The sequence below is a fragment of the Nelumbo nucifera genome, chromosome 1 (assembly GCF_055504915.1).
Source record: "Nelumbo nucifera cultivar China Antique chromosome 1, China Antique-T2T, whole genome shotgun sequence".
In the NCBI taxonomy this organism is placed as follows: domain Eukaryota; kingdom Viridiplantae; phylum Streptophyta; class Magnoliopsida; order Proteales; family Nelumbonaceae; genus Nelumbo; species Nelumbo nucifera.
Genome location: NC_142649.1, coordinates 146,957,015 through 146,976,906, shown reverse-complemented (window position 1 = coordinate 146,976,906; position 19,892 = coordinate 146,957,015). Strand labels below are relative to the sequence as shown.

Sequence of the window (19,892 nt, the reverse complement as noted above, 5' to 3'; positions counted from 1 at the left end):
TAAGTGAAGTTAGTATTGGGGACATCATATGATCATGTTCTTCACTGTTACCCATTAGCGTTAGAAATATCTGGAAGTCAAGAAAATGGGAGATTATACAGAGAGGGATATTCGGATAAACTCGGGTTGGACGTAACGAGTCTTGTCAATGCTTTGTGGGATATCTGAAATTAGTTGCGTTAGCAGCAGACCTCTAGATCATTTTGATCCACTTTTTTGTTTTTTTGAGTCTAAATTCTTCCAACAGGAGAAAAAGGCGTTAGAACACGACGACCTTTGAACGAGAAAAAGGTTGCCCAAATCAGATGAGTATTCCAATTCTATTAATGAATATCTCTTTGGACTCTGCTGGTGGGGAAAGACCCAAATAAAGTGCTGACGCTTTGGCTTTTGGGCCGTTGTGATGACTTTCCGGTCAAGAAAAATTAGGGCCCATACATCATTTTCATTTTTCACCGACTGGTAACTTTTTAGCCCATGGGTTTGCCTTCAGTTTAATCAGTTTTTGTTAAAGCCTCGGAATTTCAAAGGTTGTGTTTGGTCCCTTTGGTGTTTCAATTCGTAGTGTTTAGAAATTGAACATTGTTTACACTTGTAGTACAAACTACAAACATCACTGTTTGGAGTTCAGCTTCAGTCAGGGAAAAACCTGTTTGAGCAGTCTTTATTGAATATCTCTGTATTTATGTGCTTTATTTTATGGGGAGATATTCCTAATGCAAGATTGGAAAATACTGTTAAAACAGTGTGCCCTGATGGAAGCCGATCTATGAATCCTGTTGGGTGAAAAATAAAATGTAAACGCTACATCAGTGTCAGATCAGTCAGGGATTGATCCTCTTGACTTAGTATTTTTCATTCAAAATGTTTTATAATTGTTTTAACTCAAAACAGTCTCCAACCAAACAGAAAATTGACCATTTAAACTCAAAACTCTTATATGACACTGATGTAGTGGTGTTTATAGACCGAACAGTCCTTAAACTATTTGATTATTTATGAGTGTAATGTTTTATAATAACAAACAACTAATGATAAAATATATTTTATATATGTCCTTCATATTCTTAAAGCAATAAAATTGTGTAGATTTTATTTCTAAATCAAGGGTAGAGGTGAAAATAATTAAGCAAAATATCCTATTTAGTTGAGCCTTAGGTGATGGGTTCTTGTGGGTTGTGGCCAACTTGAAATAGGTCCGCACATTGGGCCAAGTTATTGGACCTATTTCAAGTTGGGCACTGATGGGTTGTGGCCCATAATATTGGACTTTGGTTTACTCACTGTTGCACGGCAGAGAGAGAGATGAGTCTGAGACTTTGGGTGTACATACGGGTCGAGTGGGGGGTCCACAAGCGCACAAATCCAAGTGGAAGTTGGCGGACGAGATTCGCTTTTTTGCTCTCTCTCTCTCTGACTCACTCTGACTCTCTCTCTCTCTCTTCATCTCAGGAGTCAGGAGTCAGGACCCCAAACAAAGATCCTACCTAAAAAGGGGCTTTAGTGGGTCCCGGCATTGGGACCCACAGACCGAAACCTAGCACCAGCCACCGCACGTTCCAGAGGCAGAGCTTTCAGCAAAAGCGAGGGAATATACTCACTATACACACACCGACCTTATCTGCTGTTGCACTTGCAGTTGCACCCCAATTAAATTTGAACTACCCTACCCTCCTTCCGTTGTCTATGCGTTCCCGTACGTTTCTTTCCATCTATCAACCTTCCTCTCTCCAGTCTCCCCCACTTCCACTTGCATCATTTTGCATGGTACACAGTCTCCCACTGTACCTGTTAGGCTGTTACTATACGTCATTTCCCATCTATGAACTTTCCTTGATCTTCCTAACCAGACTCTCTCTCTCTCATCCTTATCCGGCCATCTCCATCTTTAATTCTATATATACGTACCCAGGTCTTGACATGGGCTACTACAACCGCCATTAGTGAAAGTGATTAGTCCATCCCTTCAGGCTTCATTCGTTTACTCAACCTCATCAACCCTGGAAGCTTAAGAGAATCCGCATGGACAAGTTTCAGAAGTCTCAGATTGCTAAGGTTTCTTTCATTGCCATCCTCCTCCTCATCACTCCACTTTTATCGACGTCGATGAGGCCTCCTTATCTCTATTTCCTCATGAATCTCCTTATTATCGCACTGGGTGCCGAAGCTGGCCTCCTCTCTTCTTCCTCCACTCCCCAACAAGACAAGAAACCTGATCATTATGCTGTTGTTGCACCAAAGCCCTCTGCTGTCTTCGCTTCAGTCGTTGCTGCAGAAGCCTCTCCTGAGAAGATGACTTCCATCAACACCAATAGCAAAGTCGCCATTGGTGGCAAGGAAGTCACCGATTGTACAGAACGGAAGTCTTATAAGGCGATCGAAAAATCGGCCTCCGAGAAGATCGTCACAGTTGTGACGGTGCAGAAGGTGAAGAAGTGTCCCTCCATGCCAAGCCTCTTCTTCATAGGAGGCGGGGAAGCCGAAGCAGAAGAGATGACAGAAGACGACGAGGAAGAAGATGAGGTGGGGGGTCTCAGTGGACAAGAACTGTACACAAAGGCGGAGACTTTCATCAGTAATTTCTATAAGCAGCTCAAGATACAGAGGGAGGAGTCGTGGAAAAAGATTCATGGGTTCTACCAAAAGGCCTTCTGATGATAATAGCTATATATTAGCTCTAGCTAATCTTTCTTAATTTACTACTCAAACATGTTTCATATAAATTATATCAGTCGATGGTCCATTAATGGGGGTCAGAGAGGTGTTCCATACCATTTAAATCTATGGTTCGCCTCATTGGGTTTGTGTACAGTTTGTGTTCTTTGGTTAATAGAGGGTTAATTGATATGCCAGAGGTCGTTGATCTGGCCTGATCACTAAAGCTTAGAAAACGTTGATGCAGGAGAACAGAGAAAGAAAAGGATCATGTGTAAGCTGATATGATTCTTTTAAACATGTATGTATTTGCATATATTATATACATATGTAATACCGTGGTTGTAAGAATCTTTTTACAAATGCTACTTAATTATCACTTATTCTAGCTATATTATAAGAATTCTGTGCTAGTTGCTAGTAATTCCACAATGGGGCTAGCTACTCCATGAAATTAAGTACTTTGTAATTATATATGCTTTCATCTTCCTCCTAGTTATATTTTGATGTACAGACTGATAGTGTTACGTTCAACTTTGCTTGCTAAGGCTCAAGATTCAAGAATCAGTGATGGACAATGGAGAGCAGGCAAAATTTTTCTACAGTGTACCGAGGAGATGTGTTTTTCATCTAAAATCCAACCAAAAAGTTTGGTTTGAAGTTTCTCTTACGGTTGAGGTAAAAAAATATGAACCCTATTTAACTTCGGGCTAGGAATAGAGATGGGAAAAGTTTAATTGTAGGGGCCAAAACCCCCACCCAATAACTTGGCTCCGCCCCTGTGAAGAAGTAAGTTGTTTGGGATGACAAATTAAAGGCGGCACGAAAAAATTCTTCTGACTGGTTGTGGAGAAAGTTGGATCTTGATCCTTGAATATTGACCATATTACCTATGAGCCATGAATTGATTCTCCTGAATTATTTCTTGGTTAATGGCGTGCAAATTCAGAAATTGGGTTAAATCAAGCGATCATATACTAGGCCTAAAATAAAGACCCAGTTTCCATTCTTTTTTTTAAATCACTGATGATAGGATCAATGAACTGGGCAAACTAAATGCTCATATCATCCTCTGCCAGGTTCAAGAAAATTGAATTAAGAAGCAAACTGAAGTAACTGTAACTACAAATCATGAGCAAAACGGAGCGCTGGTAGGAAGCTTTTCAGTCCATTTCCTTCACTTTATTCCTCGGATTGTTAATGGGTATGAGATAGGTTGGTCATAGCAGTATCTGGTCTCAAATCCTTTAGAAGATTTTTGGCTAATAATTAATTTGGTAAAGGAAAACTGCTTCAGTGATTCCTATCTCATACCCATTAAGAAACTGAGGAATGTCTGATGCAATTGTCATGTTCTGACCTTGAAGGGTTCGGTGGATGGGTTATGAGGAATGTGCAATCCACGAAAGAAATGAACATCTGTATATGTTCACTAGCGATCGAATTATTGAATAGGGAAACTTATCTTTTTTTTTGGGTAAAATACAAAAACCTCCTCTAGAGTTTTTGACAATCATAAAAACTTTCCTTGCAGTTTCAGTTTAACAAAAACCTCCCTTTTGTAAATTATATATACTTTTATTGAAATCTCCCTATCAATGCCTCAATCCCGCCACCTACGACCAAAATGGTCACTTCCAGTTCACGAATTTGCTCTCGCATCTCTCAAACCTAGCTTTTCCTCCGATTTGTGAGAATGGGTGGGGTGGTTGGGATTCATGGGCCCTTTACTACATACCAGTTAACCGAGTTTAAGTTTTGCCCTCGTAAAGAAGATCACAGATTGCTCCAGTTGTCACAGCGTTGGTCGGTAATGTTGCTTTATTATGGTTTTCACTTTTAGACGGAAAGGTGAAGGGGGTGGTGGTGCATTCCTCCGTAGAAGGAAATTCAACTAGATTCCCATGTAGAGAGTAAATAGCATGAACTGTAATTTTGGATCATGCTGCCCAAATGAAAGGTTGAAAACAGAAACCCATCCACAGATATCTACATTCTGCTTAAAACTCAAAAAAGGAGGATTCCTGATATGATTTCACCCCTCATTCGCAGTAAGTATTTCAAATCCATTGAAACCCCTAGTTTTAACCCATTTGATTTTTCATTAAATTAAATTTGGGATTCCACTTTTGCCTTTAATGGTGGCAAATAGAAAATAAGGAAATTGAACTTTTATATTAAGTTAAAATTATCACTTTATCACTTGGCTTGTCCTAGACAATTGATTATCTTGATTGATGTGATGACGAGTTTATTAATTTGATGAGCTTTTTCTCTAGCTTTACCACAACTTTTTTTTTTTCTTTACCATCCAGATAATGAATGTGGGTGCTTGTTTTACACAAAGCAGCAAGCAGGTAATAGACCATATACCACGTGTGTAACAAATCGAATTGCATGAGAAAATCAGTTCGCTCCCTTACTCGTCTTCTCTAGAATACTGATTTTACTACTCAGTAGTCAGTTGAGTTAGTTCCAGTAAGGAGGAATTTTTGTTGGAAATGAGTTGGTTCCAATCTGATGGACAATTCCATATATTTCAAACAAAGTGTAAAATAGCCTTAGATATTTGAGCTGAAACGTGGAAGGGAGGGAGAGAGAGACGGAGACAGAGAGGTTTGTCAAAGCGTGGACATCGAGTATGAATATAAGGCCACAAGTGATAATTGCTATATAAGTTGCAGTTGTCAGTCGCACTCCCTCAACTCCCGGTCCCAAGTTTCAATCTATAGGAGAATGAGTTAATTATTCATGGATATAAAAGATTTGAATGAAACAAGTGGTTTAGTAATAGCAGTTGTTAATGAACATGAGAGGAGGAATTCTGGTCCGAGAGGGTTTCTGCTACCAAGAGGAAACCTAGCTTACGGTGCTTAAGACATCTCTTTTCTTCGTTGGTGATGACTTTTCTATCTACGATTCCAAAGCCAAGCTTCTCTTCTGTGTTGACTCTTACTGAGGAAAACCAAACAACTTATGATGGATTGGCTTTTGATCAAGATTAGAGGAAGACTTAGGAGAGGGTGGATCGAGGGGAACATCATTAATGCCAGATCCCTGGGACAGCTGTTGCTCTACCAAGTGTAGAGAGATTTTTTTTTTTGTCGATCTTCAAACATGGGTATTTCAATAAAAAATATATATGTAAATTAATTTATAAAAAGGCAAAATGGGTATTTGAAAGAAATTGATGCAACGGTTTAACACTTTTCGTCTGGGCTCAAGGAAAGTTTTTATTAAAGTAAAACTATAGGAAAAGTTTTTATGATTTTCAAAAACTTCAGGGGAGGTTTCTGTATTTTACCTTTTTTTTAAATCATAAATTTTCGACATTGTATTAATGTAAATTAGACATCATCTGTATCATCTCCGATATATTGTTATCCTTATCAAGTAAGTTGTAGCATTTACTAAAACTACAACAATCAACTCTTCCAGAAAACTAATAAAAGATTTTTGTAGCATTTACTTACTATTAGTAGATAGTGGTCTTTAACTGGTCTAGAGCTAAAAGAAAGAAACAGAAATAGAAATGGTGTTAGAATCCAGCTATCCTAAATTAGCTTCCTTCAAGAAGAAGATTATTTTATTTCTGGTAAATCCTCAAGAAGTAGATAAGACGGTAGCAAAAGATGCATGGTAAAGTAAAGCTACCAAAGTTTCAATTATATTATATATTTCAAAATTGCCCATTGAAAATAACGAGTGTTTTGGGTGAAGCTTGACAAATCCATGGTTCTACATTGAAGCCTGAAGGCTGATGGTCTTTTAAGAAAGGTTGCATTTTATCAGACAGTCAATAAATGTGCGCACTTTATTTTTATAAACTACAAACACATACCGCTTCCCTGATCAACAAACCTCTTAATTTTTGTTAATCAAGGATTGACAACATAGTGATAGGCATCTCTCTCTCTCTCCCTTCTCTCTGAGAGAATGTTTATGTGTGCACGACCCCACAATCCAACATAAACATGGGCTGTCTGTCTGTGTTAGAGGAACAAAAATAGGAAAGGATATCCCACCTACTTATTGGTGCTGTGTGTAGTCTCTTTGAGAGGAATGTTATAGTCTGAAATATTTTTCTAGGATTACGTGTTTGGATGTTTATGTTAAAAGTCGAATCCCTTTTTCTCTTTTTTTCTCTCTGTGGTGGTGGTGAGAACATTCCTTTTCGCTCTTTGACATTGAATACGAGCATAGAGAGAGAGAGAAATCAAATGAAGAAAAAAAAAGGGGGAATTGAGGATAGAAAGGAGCAGAGGGCTTGTGGTCCACATGACGGAGAGCCTGCATAGACGACTAGTCACATCGTTATCTTCATTGCCAACCATGAGACCACACTTTTATGGTTCCCACTTTTGTTCTTAGTAGTTGTGACTTTAACATTGACACTGCCGTTTTAATTCCAGGCTTCATGGTGGGTTAATTCGTCCTATCTGATGAGATCAATGTTTTCCTGTACGCGTCCTGAAATTGCATATGAAGAAGGCTCATTGTTCGCATCTATATATGAACACTCAATCTTTAAGATAGAATGGACGCTAACGATTTAACTTGATTGACACCCGAGCAAACCCCGTTATAGCATACCTGTGAGACTGTCGCCCCTTGCCACGTGGCTAGAATTAACTTTATTCTTTTAGAAACTTTATAGTATCTGCTAAAATGTTGAAACTTTCAAATACTTACTAAACGGTGGAGCAGAAGGCTGCCTCATGCCTGCAGATATGTATAGGAGGATTGAATGGATGATCCAACTAGAGGATTCTTTATTTGGTGAATCAGTTTGGATGAATAGCCCCTCAATGTGGCAAAAATATGAAAGAGCTCTCTCTCTCTCTCCTCCCAAAGGATTCCTTTCCAGTTTCCATGTCCATGTCTCTCAGGAAGTCGGTAGAGCAAAGTAGCAGACCATATAATAGGGCCCGTTTGGGTGGGCTTAACTTATCTTTGCTTGAGTAGAGTTGTAAACAAATAATATGCAAGGGTTGCCCGGTAAGCCCACATTCTTAGACAGAGAAGCATAACCCAAGAATCCCAACAATGTTTGATAAGGGCAATGAGAAATCGAGAACATGACGTGCTTGAATCTTGATTGGAGCAAGGCTTCTCGCACAGTACAGAGAGAGTACAGACTTCTCTAATATGGTGTGCAGGATTCAAATGAATCCCATATATACTAGGTTTTGTTGGACTCCTTTTCTAGCAGAATCGTTATTCGTTGTGACCTTAAACATAGGATTTCCTGTGTCAGTTTCTGAATTCTGACTTTCTAGTGGGCCGGGCCAAGTTTGGGCTGAAGTACATTAAGACATTTTTCATATTTGACATCCAAAGCAGCTTTCCTCACTCTGGTATTAAGAGAGAAGAGTTTTTGGTCCATAACATGATGCTGTGAGTCTGTGACTAGTTGGTCAGATTGATTAATCTTCTATTGTAGAGAGAATTTGAGGGGCAAAATGATCAAATAGGACGACATATATGGGTTCCTTGGCAAAGAACCTTCATGGAGTGGGCTCAGGTAATACATAGGGGTGAGCTTCTAAGATTAGTCTTTTTTTTTGATGGAGAAAAACTAGGGTTACACTTGGATGAAAATTTTAAAGCCCAAAACCCCAAAGTCCAAATTGCCAAAAAAAAAAGCCCAAATTCCAATCCATGAGACTTAAAAAAGTGTTTTCGCTTTTAGATTTGTTATGTTTTTAAAAGCAACTATAATCAAATGCTTAAAACATTTTTTGGCCTGTTTTTCACAGATCAATTGCCAAAGCTCATAAGCAAAAACTATCGAAAATGGAGTGTAAATTAACATACTGATGGGAACATAAATTAATCAAAAGTTAATACATAGAACGTGTCAAAATAGAGTTCACATCTCCGCCCCACAGCACATCCCTGCCGTGTATTAAAAACATCTCCTAATGATAGTACCAGTCGGGAAATATTCCCAATACACGGCGGGAATGTACTGTGGGGCATTGTGGGGCGGAGGTGTGACAACACAGGGCATAACATTAGTGGGGCATTTGATAATGGCACCGGAATTGCGATGTGCTTTTATAAATAAAATAGGAATAACAATTAGGGCTGATAATATTTAATGCTGCACAAGGATATAATACGAAATTAGTGGATTTCGATTTATTTTCATTATGTTTGTGTGAAAATTGTATTAATCTGTTTAACACGGTTAAGTAATATGTCAATTTTGGGTTGGTTCACTTAATTCTAAAATGATCTGTTTATGATACAAAGTTTCACTTATTATATGGTGAATGTATATTTGGATGAAATACTAGTACGGTAGGTAAAGATGTCATTAATGATTGTTATGAATTTATTTAAGAACAGGTTAATTGATGTTTATTTTATTATTTAATTTAAACAGGTTAATTGTGTTGAATGTTTATGGATCGTGTTGTGTTACCGGTGTTTTATACTTAAAAATTTGACATGAACAATAATTAATTGTATCAATTTATATATCCGAATACCTTAACCTAACACAGAAACAAATTATTACCCTTAAATCCTTAATAACAATCAAACCCACCATGTTATTTGACCACCAAAAAGAATATCTTTTTTTATATTAAGCCTAAACTTTACCCTAATGCTATGTTTGGTTTAAAGGAAAAAGTAGGGAAAGAAAGGAAAAGATACCAAAACTTATACAAGTTTGTAAAGGTTTCTGATGAAGGGAAATTTGGTCCGATCTCGCAATCATTCAGCACGTGGCAAAAGCAAACAGTTCGGAACAACAGCGCGCCCAAGGCGCAAGAACCAAGAGGAACCAGCGATCCGAGCTCCCTACTAAGGACCTGAGCTTCCTACTAAGGACCTGAGCTCCCTACTAAGGACCTGAGCTCCCTACTAAGAGCCCGAGCTCCCTACTAAGGACCCGAACTCCCTACTAGGAGCCCGAGCCCCACAAGGCAGTGACCCGAACTGGCCCACCTCATGGCAGTTCGGGACACTCCCCAAACCGAACTCAAGACTTCACTTCGCCTCGCCACTCCTGCACCTCACCTCCCAGATACCAGGCTGACTGAACGTACCACCCCTGACACCGGGGGTGTCCGTATCCCAGGGCGGCGCACCTGACTGGCTTGGGATCTGACGCTTGACAGCCGCACTTCAAACGGCTTCCTGCCACTGCCACCTACCACCATCGTCACCAGTCACAGAGACGACCTCGACAGAAGGAGCAGTGGCGGTTCTGACCAAGTCAGAAGAAATGACATCCGAACTGGCAGGAACTCAGAAGTAATCATGCCCGATCTGACAGAGCTTGGAAGTGAGTGCGCAAGGTGGTTATAAAAAGCTCCCGACCCCCCAAGAAGAAGGTATGCAAACTTTGCGCTATCTGGTTTCATTTTTCCTTTGAAGGATTCTAACTTGAGCTTCGGAGCCTCCACACCGGGTCTCCCTCGGAGCGTTCTCACCCTTTGGTTTAAGGTTCCCCATAGCTCCGTTCAGAGGCCAGGTCATCGACAACTAGGACCGGCCGGATTGCACACCATCAATTGGCGCCGTCTGTGGGAAATCGCTTCTAAAAGCCTCCCTCTAAAACTCTCAATCCCCCAACCCCCTCTTCTTCCAAAAACCAACACTCATGGCTTCCTCCAGTAACGTCGGACGTGGCATAGAGACAAACACCACCGGGGAACGACCCCAAGCTCCCGTAGTATGCATCGGACAGTTCACCATCCCCCTTCCTGTGGATGGAATTTCTAGCTTGGATGCGCCTTAAATAGTGGCGCCCATGAACCCTCCTACCATGAACATCCCCCCTTCATTCCCTATTGAAACAGCTTTTGCTGAACCAACCGCCGTCCCCCTGGTCCCCCTGGCGACCCGCCCGAACCAGTTGGATGACCTGATGCAATGCATGCGGGTGATGCAGGCCCAAATGCAGCAATTCCAGCAACATCAACTCCAACAGCACCAAGTGCTACACCACCTATCCCAACATCATTATCAACATCTGTTCCCCCAACTACCCTTGAACCAGTCACTGCTTCCACTTAGGCACCCAGCCCCGAAGCAGGTTAAGGCCTCCCCTCAGGGCGGACGCTCTCACCGGGGAGAAACCTCCCAGCTGCAGAACCCCCTAACAGTCAAGCTTCATCTCCAGGCTGAAGGGAAAGGAAAATCACCCTTGCCTCGCAGCTCGCAGGCGGAACAGGAACCTCGCCCGCGAGGTCAGCACCTCGGCGCTCTAGACCCGAGTTTTCGCTCACGGAGAACCAGTTCAGTGCCCTAGTAGCAGACTACCGGCACTCCGGGCCCGTCAAGCTTGGCAACACAGAGGCTAGCAGCGCCAGTACCAGGCCCACGCAACGAAGGCGCCGGCGAAGTCGCCGAACTGCCACCTGCGTCCTGCCCGAGCTCAGAGGAAAGGAAGAGACGAGCTCGGACGAGGTAAGAGCTACCCCAATTCTCTCTGTTCCTTCTCCCCTCGCATCAGAACTTCTGGCAGTCCCCATGCCCAGAGACTTTAAGCTCTCACCTCTGGACAAGTATGATGGGTCCTTTGACCCCAATGATCACGTCGATGCTTTCCAATCCCAAATGCACCTCGCTAGGGCAAGTGAATCATGCATGTGCGTAGCCTTCACCACCACCTTCAGGGGGGTGGCCCACACCTGGTATAGGAACCTAGCCCTAGGGTCAATAAGAAGCTGGACCCAGTTCGTGCAGGTCTTCACGGCACACTTCGTCACCAGCAAGCGATGCCCCAGAACGGAGGAAAGCATCTTCGGGGTAGTCCAGAGAGAAGGAGAGTCCATCCTGGGCTACATCAAGCGGTTCAATGAAGCATGCTTGCAGATACCGCGTTTAGACCTCGCAGTTCAGCTCGCCGTGGCCAAGAGAGGGGTGACGCACAAAGAGTTCAAATGGCACATGGTAGCCAGCTAGCCCGCGACCGTGGCCGAATTCCTCAAACTCGCAGACAACTTCATGAGAACAGAGGAAGAAATCAACCAAAGGACTGAAGCCGGGGTCGAAAAAGGAAAAGAGAAGGTGAACCCACCAACCCAAGTGACAGGAGAAACCCAGCCCGAGAGGCGAAGCCGAGCCAGCCATCCCGAGCTCCCCCAGCAGCTCGGACAGATTACACGCCGTTAAACGCGAGGTGGACTGAGATCTTGATGACGATCAAGGACGCCCCGTATGTGAAGTGGCCACCTCGCCTGAAGGGGAATCCAAACGAGAGGAATAAAAATTTATATTGTAGTTTTCACAAAGATCATTGTCATAGTACCGAACAGTGTAATAATCTCCGGGACGAGATAGAGGGACTTATCTGTCGCGGATACTTGAGAAATTTTGTACAGTACGATAACAATAAAGCAGGTCGACAAGGGGAGCATGGGAAGGATATCCCTGAATCTAGTAGCAAACCAGCCGAAGCGCCGCTACAACAGCCCCTGAAAGAAAGGCCAGTCCGAGGGACCATCCATGTGATAGTAGGAGGTTCGGTGGTGGCAGGATGTACTTCGGCAGCAGCCCGAACGTCAGTTCGTGAGGCAGCCCGAGAAGAACAGAACCCTCCAAAGAGGCCGAAGACAGAAGAACCGATCTTCTTCACGGAAGACGATGCGTGAGGTGTCCATTACCCTCACGATGACACGCTCGTCATAAAGCTAAGGATCAGCGACTTCGAGGTCAAGCGCGTGCTTGTGGATTCAGGAAGCTCGGCAGACATCCTCTTCAAGTCAGCATTTGAGCAGCTACAGTTGCAGAGACGCGAGCTGAAGCCCTCAAATACCCCTCTAGTAGGCTTCAGCGGAGAGGAAGTCAGGTCCCTCGGGAAAATAACAGTACTTGTGGAAGTCGGCACATGGCCCTGTGTGGTCAGACTCGACCACGATTTCCTAGTAGTCGCGACCCCCTCCCCATACAATGCCATAATAGGACGGCCATTTACGCATATTCTGCGGGCAGTGGTCTCCACCTACTATCTGGCAATGAAGTTCCCTACCGACTTCGGTGTGGGGGTAGCGCGGGGTGACCAGCTTGAGTCCCGCAAGTGTTATGTTGCCGCCCTGAAGGGAAAGACCAATGCAGCCGACGACCTCGAATTGGAGCGGCCTACGGAGCAAGGTGAGGAGCGAGCTTCGCCCACAGAGGAGACTGTCGCAATACCAACCTCGGCTACGGATCCGGCTCGAACAATACAGATCGGTGCTTCCGTCGAGGAACCTCTATGAACTGAATTGGTAAGTTTCTTACTCCAAAATTTAGATATTTTTGCATGGTCCGCAGCCGACATGCCTGGTATTGATCCTGGCCTTATAACTCACAAACTTAACACTGACCCTGTAGTCAGACCCGTTAGACAGAAGAAACGCAACTTAGCCCCAGAGCACTGGAGGGCGGTCGACGAGGAGGTCGAGAAGCTCCTCGCAGTAGACTTCATAAGAGAAGTTCATTACCCGAGCTGGGTGGCCAACCTAGTACTGGTGAAAAAGGCAAACGGCAGGTGGCACATATGCGTCGACTACACCGACCTGAACCGAGCTTGCCCAAAAGACTGCTTCCCCCTCCCCAGGATCGACCGCCTAGTGGATGCGACCTCGGGACATAAGCTGCTAAGCTTCTTGGATAACTACTCGGGTTATAACCAAATCAAGATGGACCCATCCGATGAGGAAAAAACCAGCTTCATAACCGAGTTCGGCCTATACTGTTATAAGGTCATGCCCTTCGGACTGAAGAATGCTGGGGCGACCTTCCAAAGACTTGTAAATAAACTGTTTTGGCCTTTAATTGGCACGAAAGTAGAGTGTTATGTAGACGACATGGTCGTCAAGACGCAATTCTCACGGGAGTTAATACAAGACTTAGATTCCGTTTTCCAAATTGTGCGTCGATTCAGCATGAAACTAAACCCCAACAAGTGTGTCTTCGGTATCACCTCGGGTAAGTTCCTATGGTACATTGTCAACCGACGCGGTATTGAGGCCAACCCAGACAAAGTAAAGGCTATCCTAGACATGAGACCACCTCGAAAAGTAAAAGAAGTTTAGAGGCTAAACGGCTGCATAGCCGCCCTGAGTCGCTTCATGTCCAAATCCGCGGACTGAAAGCACGACTGGACCGAGCTAAGGGGTTGTGGGCAGACGAGCTACCAAGCGTTCTGTGGGCTCACCGAACTATGGAAAAGACTGCCATGGGAGAGACCCCCTTCAACCTCATCTACGGCACCGAAGCGGTAATCCCAGCGGAAATTGAAATACCTACATTACGACTAGAGGCGTATGACGATCAGGCTAACGGAGACGAGTTACGCACCAATCTCGACCTACTGGAAGAGGTAAGAGACCTCGCGCACATCCGAACTGTAGCCTACCAGCAAAAAGTAGCTTGGTACTACAACGCCAGAGTAAAGAAGCGAAGCTTCCGTGTTGGCGACCTGGCTCTTTGTAAAATCATGGTACCCGAGCCCGGCGTGGGCAAACTTGGACCAAATTGGGAAGGGCCCTACAAAGTAAAAAGAGCACTCGGAGGGGCATACGAGCTCGAAACCTTAGAGGGTAAGCAAGTACCCCGAACTTGGAACATCGTCAACTTAAGAAGGTACTACCTATAAATCACCAAGGCAAGTACCCCGAACATACCGAGCTAACAAGGCAAAGGCGAAGCAGAGGTAAAAAACAAGTTAGCAGGGAAGACCGAAATGGTCAGTTCGGCAAAAAACACAGCTCGAAGACAGAACAACCAACACTTAAACAAAAGAAAAGCCATTTCATTTCAGATGATGAAGTGTACATTCAAAAAATAAAAAATAAAAAAGCCATTTCATTTTTACAAGCCCGGGGCTACTTCTTCATTGTCAGAAGGCACTTCGACGATACCCGAAGGCCCCGCCTCCCCCTCGGAGTCTGGTTCACCATCCGCAGCGTTGGCCATCTCCTGAGTGATATGCAAAGTGGATATAGCGCTGATATCAAGCTCAGGGTACGTATTCCGGATCATCCACCGGCTTAGTTTGAAACCGCTTCTGTAAGAGTCCACCATCAGATCATCGAAGCCCGGCGAAGCAATATAATCATCGACAGCTTTCTTCTTCGCATCTTCGATGCCTTGAGAGAAGATCTAAGTCCTCTCCCTGATGTCCTCCTGAAGGTACTTGACCTGATGCTGCAGATCCAGCCTCAAGTCCGCCATATGTTTTACCACCACTCCCATGGCCTCAGCATCTCTCTAAGACCTCGCCTGCCTAAACCGCGCGAAACGAGCAGCCTCATCGGCAGCACGAGCAGCCTCCTCGGCAGCACGAGCAGACGCCTCAGCAGCATGAAGTGCCTCTTCGGCAGCTCGCGCCTGCCTCGAGCTCCTCTCCACCTGGGCCGCCAAGGCGTGAATAGAAGAGTTCACCTACCAAAAAGAAACACAAGTGATCAGAGGGACCAGTAGAATAAAAGCCGAGGAGCTCTAAAAAAGGGAGATCACTTACCACCATGGCTTGGGTAACGGCACAAATGGCCACTTGGTGCAGAGGGAGATCGGTCCACGCCGCGACTTCCTCAGGGAAAATGGCCTCCTTACTCCTTTGAAGAGCGTAAGTAGGCGACAGCACACTCCTAAAGTCCCCCGGGGCCCCCGAGCCTGACAGCCCAACTCGCGTGTGGGCAGACACGGAGTAAGCGGGAGCACCGGAGTAGGTGGGAGCCCCTATGTGAGTAGTTTCAGCATAAGGGGCCCCCGTCGGCTCCTGCGTAGGAGGAACCATCTCGGGCTCCCTAGGCTGATCTTCCGCCGGATAATCCAGCACCTCGGTCTCCGCACCCTGGGGTAGCTCGGTGCGAGTTCGCTTAGCAACCCATTTCCTCTTCATGCCCTGGAATAAGTGCCCACCTCGGGTCCCCTTAGAGTCCATCACACCTGTGAAAAGGAGTTCGGCATCAGTAAAAAAGCAAAAGAAGAGCAAGATAGAATCGCTAGGGGAAGAACCTACCCAAACTTAGGCCGGCAGCAATAAGCTTGGCCTCTGTCAGATACTGTTGACACTTCAGCCCAAGCCGCGCCCATTACCGGAGGCCCTTCACCATCTCTTTGTCAAGTGTGACGCCGGAGTCGGGAGCGGCCATCCCCCAGCCGGTCTGAAATGGCCACCCCAGCACATTCGCACCCCGAAATAGTCCCACTTCCATGCCGGGACCTTGTTAGGGAGTTCGTGTAAGAGCTTGAAGCCCGGGCAAGGAGACAGGTAGTATGCCCGCCTACGCCCAGGGAGGGGACCCACTTGCTTTTTAAGCATTAAAATGGAAGAAAAAATCTCCAAGTCCAAAGGAAAGCTCTTCTCATAGAATAGGGAGATCGTCCCCACTAAATTCCGAATGGAGTTCGGGTGGAGCTGGCCAACCGTCACACCGAAGTGGTTCAGAACCTCGACAAGGAGAGGATGGAAAGGCAGTCGCAGCCCCGCAGCGAGCTGCTCCCGGAATATCATGATCTCATCAGGACTGTGTTCCCAAGGAAAGCTACCTGTAGGGATAAAGTAGGCATACTCCCCGAGCAAGTTATAGAAGTTTATGAGGGATTGGAGTCCCTCAGGTATCATGGTCGAAGGGCCAAACTGGTCTAAAGCCTGACCCCGACGAGAGGTGGACGCCAAACCACTCGAGGCGCCTCGACCTATGGGTTCAACCTCTTCCTCAAGACCTACATCGGACTCGCTAGAACTACCGGGGGATGCAGCTCGGTTCGTAGAACCTGCATCAGACCCGCTTGGACTATTAGAGCTATCCGAGCTAGACATCGGGGAGTAGAAGATAGGTTCCAGGAAAAGCACTCACCCGGGGAGAAGATTGGAGTAGACCACGGAAGCTCAAACAAGCAGAAGGAACCTGGGACGCGAACTGAAAAGCCTGGACGCGAGCTGAAACCTGGACGCGAGCTCGAGAGGTACAGTAGTAGCAGCGACTGGGGTCCCCCCCAGCTATTTATATCCATAGTGACCGGAAAACGATGACCCAGATCAAAGCCAATCCAACGGCCCACAGTCGCGCAGACCGCACATCCTCCGAAGCCGAGACGTGACCAGCGCACGTCTTCCTGAAACGGACGGCGCCGACGCACGTCTTTTCGAAACTGACGAGGCGTTGACGCACGTCTCCTCGTAACTGACGGGGCGTCGGCGCGTGTCTTTTCAAAACTGACAGGGTGTCAGCGCACGTCTCCTCGCAATAAAAGCGGCAGCAGCACGACTCCCGAAATTTGAGAAAACGACGGTCGTCACATCTCCCAAACGGCGCGCTTTTTGAAAATTCAAATTAAAGTGCGCACCATCAGTTGAATAAAATTCAAAGTGCGGGCAAATCCACTTGCCACCTTGCAAACTCCCCGCGCCAAGGTAGGACCCTTAGCGCAGGGAGTGGGGGGCAATTGATGAAGGGAAATTTGGCCCGACCTCGCAATCACTCAGCACGTGGCAAAAGCAAACAGCTCGGAACAACAGCGTGCCCAAGGCGCAAGCACCAAGAGGAACCAGCGATCCGAGCTCCCTACTAAGGACCCGAGCTCCCTACTAAGGACTCGAGCTCCCTACTAAGAGCCCGAGCTCCCTACTAAGGACCCGAACTCCCTACTAGGAGCCCGAGCCCCACAAGGCAGTGACCCGAACTGGCCCGCCTCATGGCAGTTCGGGACACTCCCCAAACCGAACTCAAGACTTCACCTCGCCTCACCACTCCTGCACCTCACCTCCCAAATACCAGGCTGACCGAACATACCGCCCCTGACACCGGGGGTGTCCGTATCCCAGGGCGGCGCACTTGACTGGCTTGGGATCTGACGCTTGATAGCCGCACTTCAAACGGCTTCCTGCCACCACCACCTGCCACCATCGTCACCAGTCGCAGAGACGACCTCGACAGAAGGAGCAGTGGCGGTTCTGACCAAGTCAGAAGAAATGACATCCGAACTGGTAGGAACTCAGAAGTAATCATGCCCGATCTGACAGAGCTTGGAAGTAAGTGCGCAAGGTGGTTATAAAAGGCTCCCGACCCCCCAAGAAGAAGGTATGCAAACTTTGTGCTATCTGGTTTCATTTTGCCTTTGAAGGATTCTAACTTGAGCTTCGGAGCTTCCACACTGGGTCTCCCCTGGAGCGTTCTCACCCTTTGGTTTCAGGTTCCCCGTAGCTCCATTCAGAGGCCAGGTCATCGACAACTAGGACCGGCCGGATTGCGCACCCTCAGTTTCCTTTTATTTTCTTTTATTTTCCTACTTTTCCCGCAAACCAAACATAGCATAAGTAAAGAGGTGATTACATTCGAATTTTATTAATTAACTATGATCAGAATAGGAAAGAAACTTAAATATAGGGTTGGAGATAGCCTTTTGCTCCAGACCATTGTCAAGCATATACTTAATAATGAGAATTATGATGATTCAACCCAATGTTTTTGAACCGTCGTTGACTCAGATGATCAGACCGTTCAGCCTAGGAACCGTCCAGGCATCCGGTTCTGTTTTACCTAAAACCTGGAGTCTAGTAAAAAACCGTTAAAAAAGTCAACAAATCATTGACCCGGGCAATCGAACCTTCAACCCATTCAACAGTTTTTGACCATTTTTTATTATTTTAGTTTTTTTAATTTTACTGTCAGAATGAGCCATCCGTTCGAACCAGACGATTGGACTATTAACCCAAAAACCAATGGGCAGAATGGCTCCATTTCCGGATATTTTTTAAAACGTTGATTCAACCTATGACAAAGAGGCTCCTGCCGATCAAGACATTAATTATGGATACTTGATCCATCGAATGAAGAAAGTTAAAAACCCCTATACCCTTTTTTCTTGATAACTTTTTCAACTCCTTACATTGCTTTCTTAAAATATTGGGACTTTTTGAATTTAAAAATACTAAAAACCAAATATTGGAGAACTATTTAAATTCATCCACAACCATTTTGGTTTTTAAACCGAATGTAATAATTTCCCTATAAAACATGAGCATCTTTTAACACAAGCCGATGCATTGCACATGTCTCTCTGTCTTCCTCTTTTTGCTTCATAGGGCTACACTGATACGGAAACACAAAAGATGTATGAAGAAAATAATATTTCTTAATTGTTTAATTCAACAGGTTACAACCTATTTATAATAGAGCTAGGGATACAAGGTTGGCTACCTAACTTAGAATACAAAAAGGATATGTACAACTAATTTCGATAGGACTATTTCTCCTTAATTCTAGGATACTAAACGCTAACATCCTCCCTCAAACTCAAGATGGTAATGTATCAGTCATCTGGAGTTTGCCAACTAGAGCATGAAAGCGGAGAGGAGAGTGAGCTTCGGTAAATATATCTGCAGACTGATCCTGGGAAGAGATAGGAATAAGGTGAATAGTACCATCGAGCACATGATGACAAATAAAGTGACAATCAGTCTCAATATGCTTAGTGCACTCATGAAATACATCATTGTGGGCAATTTGTATGGCGCTACGATTGTCATAGTAAAGTGAGGTTGCAGATGAATGAGTAAGTCCCATGTCATGGAGTAACCATTGTAACCATAACAACTTGGAGGTAGTGTCAGCAAGAGCTCGATATTCAGCTTCAGTACTGGAATGAGAGACAACCGTTTGCTTCTTACTACGCCAAGATATAAGAGAATCTCCAAGAAAGAGGCAATAACCAGTAGTGGAGCGTCTATCAGTAGGATCACCGGTCCAATCAGCATCAAAATATGCGATCAACTGAAGAGAATAAGAACTAGAGTAGTGAAGTCCATGAAACAAAGTGCCCTTGACATAATGGATGATACGAAGCACAACAACATAATGAGCAGTGCGAGGGGCAAACATGAACTGACTCACAATATGAACAGCATACGCAATATCAGGACGAGTACAATAAGGTATACAAGATTGCCAACTAGTTGCCGACATAAGGTGCAGTCACTAAGAGGAGTACCGTCAGTGGCTGAAAAATGGGCATTAGGCTCAATCAGAGAGTTAACAGTCTTAGTATCAGTGAGTCCTGCACGAGAAATAAGATCAGTTGCATACTTGGCCTGAGACAGATAATATCCCGATTGGTCGGAGGAGACCTCAATGCCTAGGAAATAATTTAGTCGATCAAGATCTTTCATTTCAAATTGTTTGCTAAGAAAAGTCTTAAGAGCGGAAATGCCCTACAAATCATCGCCAGTAATGATCATGTCATCCACATAAAGGAGGAGAAGTACACAACCCTGAGATGTCTTT

The 19,892-nt window shown here is 44.9% G+C and overlaps 1 pseudogene; it reads right to left on the bottom strand.

Annotated features, from left to right (window-relative positions):
• Positions 1-18,905: 18,905 nt before the first annotated feature.
• On the bottom strand, positions 18,906-19,574 carry LOC148803962 (secreted RxLR effector protein 161 pseudogene; annotated as a pseudogene).
• Positions 19,575-19,892: the final 318 nt, after the last annotated feature.